This window comes from Arachis duranensis, chromosome 9 (assembly GCF_000817695.3).
Source record: "Arachis duranensis cultivar V14167 chromosome 9, aradu.V14167.gnm2.J7QH, whole genome shotgun sequence".
NCBI classification, from domain to species: Eukaryota; Viridiplantae; Streptophyta; class Magnoliopsida; order Fabales; family Fabaceae; genus Arachis; species Arachis duranensis.
In genome coordinates this window covers 77324735-77328956 of record NC_029780.3, presented here as the reverse complement: position 1 = coordinate 77328956, position 4222 = coordinate 77324735, and positions in this window count along the sequence as shown.

The following is a 4222-nucleotide window of genomic DNA, read 5'->3' as shown; positions in this document are numbered from 1 at the left end:
TCTTCCACTCCGTCACCATTCCGCAAATTCACCAAAACACCAAAACGGGTTGCGACCTGCATCTGAAAAATAACAACATATGGTATGAGAACGAGAGGTTCTCAATATGGTAACAGTGTCCAATAGATAAGATATAAGGTTTCGGGATGCCAAAGGCAATTCTAAAACTTCACATTGATACAAGTATTCAAGCTTAACGAATTATATAACTTAAACCATAAATAGGATAATCTGAAGGAATTTCTAACTAACACAAACAATGCTGTCTACAGCCTTCGCCAGCCTAATCTCCATGAGATCCCCTCGCCACCGCCTACTGAGCTTCCTCAATCCCAGTAGAAAGCACAAGTAATGCAAACAAGTAAAGCACAAGTAAAGTACATATACAACAAGTAGAACAAATAGCAAGTAGGCATAAGATTCATCTATACCAATATATAAAGCCAATACCAGAGTTTGGTGTCCAATTTTTATAGACACCATTTACCCTCAAATAATTTATTTTACAAATCAAATTTATGGACAAAATAGTAATAATACATTTTTGTTTATAATTAACAAAAAAAGTCATTAACCCATTAAATAACTGCTGCAATTGTGAGGAAATTAAATAACTGCTCCACTTATAAATATTCCTCACTGTTGTCGATCCTTTTTTCTGCATCTTGCTATTCTGACATGCATTTACTAAGAAAGGGACACCTGCAAATCATTGTGAGAGGATTTGACAAGGAAGTTGATACAATTTCTATGCCAATTTCATTACCAAATACAGGTGCCTTTTGAAAAATAATAATAGACGTCATGATAACACAAGTGGTTGGTATTTTATATTTACGGTTTATTTTATTTTTGAGTACTAATTTTTAATTTTAAAAAAAAAAATTCAAAGGACAAGTACTCTTTATCTTATTCCATTTTTTCATCTAAAGTTTGTATTTTTTTTTGTATAATTATAGATCGAGCACTACTACTCAAATATATTCTATAGTACTAAAATTTATCTATAAATATATTTTATATTTATTAAAATTTATCAATATTTTTTTTGTATTGTTTGATACGTATTATCAAAGTCTATGTTTATTAATTGATACTTATTATTAAAGTCTATGTTTATAATTTCCTAAACTATCTAAACTATTAATTATGTAAAGTATTGAATTTGACATTTATTTATAAAGAGTACTAAAATTGACATTTACTAATTTTTTAAATTATTGCAAAAAGATTAATTAATTTAATATTATTCATCTGTCATACCATTGGCATATAAAAGATGTAAAAAAATTTATACTTACCAATAGTAGAATGAAAAATCTCGAAGTATATTTTGTTAATTTTTTTCTTTATTTTTAATATGTTCTATATTAAAAAATATTATTTTTTATTAATTATTAGATTGACATATAACACAATAAATATAATAAATATAGTAAGATACGAACTTTGTTAATTGATTTTTTAAATAATCTGGCAACTTAAGATAAGAACTTTGTTAATTGATTTGTTAATCTTTTTCTTATTTTTAATCTATTTTACATTGAAAAATATTATTTTTTATTAATTATTAGATTGACATATAACACAATAAATATAATAAATATAGTAAGATACGAACTTTGTTAATTGATTTTTTAAATAATCTGGCAACTTGATAAGAACTTTGTTAATTGATTTTGTTAATCTCTTTCTTATTTTTAATCTATTTTACATTGGATAATATTATTTTTTATTAATTATTAGATTGACATATAACATTTAAATGTGTTAAGATAAGAATTGTGTTATATATTTTTCGTTATTTCAACTTTCATGATTATTTCGTTCTCTTTATTTTTCTGTCATAGGTCAAGTAAGTTTTAATTTATTATTTTTATTATATATATTCTATTTTAAAAATTATTTTATTTTTTTAGGTTTTCTAATATGTTTTATTGTATTTTTCTAACCATATGATCAAGGAAGAAGTTTAAGATAATAAGCTTGGATTTTGGTAATTTATTGAGTCTAATTGAAATAAACATGTTGAAATATAATAAACAGAATCATTAATGCAACATTTATTAATGAATAATTACTAAAAAAAATATTATCTATACCAATATATAATGGGATATGGAATTGTGGTATCCAATTTTTTCTTCTTATTTTACCCCTGTTTTCTTTTTATTAAAAATTGGCTTTATCCTATGACAGGACTTAAAAATAGATTTCAATAAAAAAAAACTGCTACTAGGTACTCAATTCTTTTTATTTTATTTTATTTTTTGGAAAACTGGCTTTAACCCACGACAAATTTGAAACTGGTTCAGTAACAAAAATTTCTGCGTCTTCAATCGTACTTTACTCAAGAGAGTTAAATATCTGTTTCACTTTCAATCGTGCTCTTGCAATCATTTTTCTTCTTTGTGTCTTGCTACCTTATGTTCTGACAAATATAATTAGAAAATTCAACGAATCAATAATTATATTATATCAACTAATATAATTTCTATTCCAAATCCATTGTCAAGTACAGAATTAACTACAATTAGACAAATGGTAAGAGCCACCCATCATCATCATCATCATTTTGTTTCAAGTAACATAAAACTTAACATGTATTATGATAATTTAATTTTTTCGGCTCTAAATTCAATTTTTGCTTAATATCTGTATTCTACTCTTTAAAAAATCTAGAATTGAAAGCGCGTGATAATGGAGTTGATCCAAATAACAGACGTTATAGTAACATAACTGGTTGGTATTCTATAACAAAATTAATTAAATTAATATACACTATTTATATATTTCTGATGCTTATTAATTAACTTAAAAAAAATTACATATATAACAGAGCACTCTTTAATAAAAAATACAAAAAGTTACTAGAATTTGGTGTCCAATTTTTTTAGACTTCGTATATCCTTACATAATTTATTTCATAAAATAAATTTAGTAGACAAAATAATAATTTTTTTAATATTTCATCTTTATCGTATAGTATATAAATAATTAAAAAATTAAAATAAACAATGTATTCATAAAACTAATAAAATTTATACTTACCAATGGTAGAATGAAAAATCTCTAAGTATATTTTGTTAATTTTTTTCTTTATTTTTAATATGTTCTATTTTAAAAAATATTATTTTTTATTAATTATTAGATTGACATATAACACAATAAATATAATAAATATAGTAAAATACGAACTTTGTTAATTGATTTTTTAAATAATCTGGCAACTTAAGATAAAGAACTTTGTTAATTGATTTTGTTAATCTCTTTCTTATTTTTAATCTATTTTACATTGGATAATATTATTTTTTATTAATTATTAGATTGACATATAACATTTAAATGTGTTAAGATAAGAATTGTGTTATATATTTTTCGTTATTTCAACTTTCAGGATTATTTCGTTCTCTTTATTTTTCTGTCATAGGTTAAGTAAGTTTTAATTTATTATTTTTCTTATATATATTCTATTTTAAAAATTATTTTATTTTTTTTAGGTTTTCTAATATGTTTTATTGTATTTTTCTAACCATATGATCAAGGAAGAAGTTTAAGATAATAAGCTTGGATTTTGGTAATTTATTGAGTCTAATTAAAATAAACACGTTGAAATATAATAAACAGAATCATTAATGCAACATTTATTAATGAATAATTACTAAAAAAGATATTATCTATACCAATATATAATGGGATATGGAATTGTGGTATCCAATTTTTTCTTCTTATTTTACCCCTGTTTTCTTTTTATTAAAAATTGGCTTTATCCTATGACAGGACTTAAAAATAGATTTCAATAAAAAAAATTACTACTAGGTACTCAATTCTTTTTATTTTATTTTATTTTTTCGAAAACTGGCTTTAACCCACGACAAATTTGAAACTGATTCACTTTCAACCCCACAGAATTTAAAGTTGATTCACTTTCAATAAAAAAAACTATTAATACGTACTCAATTTAAATACCGATTCACTTTCAGTAACAAAAATTTCTGCGTCTTCAATCGTACTTTACTCAAGAGAGTTAAATATCTGTTTCACTTTCAATCGTGCTCTTGCAATCATTTTTTTTCTTTGTGTATTGCTACCTTATGTTCTGACAAATATAATTAGAAAATTCAACGAATCAACAATCATATTATATCAACTAATATAATTTCTATTCCAAATCCATTGTCAAGTACAGAATTAACTACAATTGGACAAATGGTAAGATCAT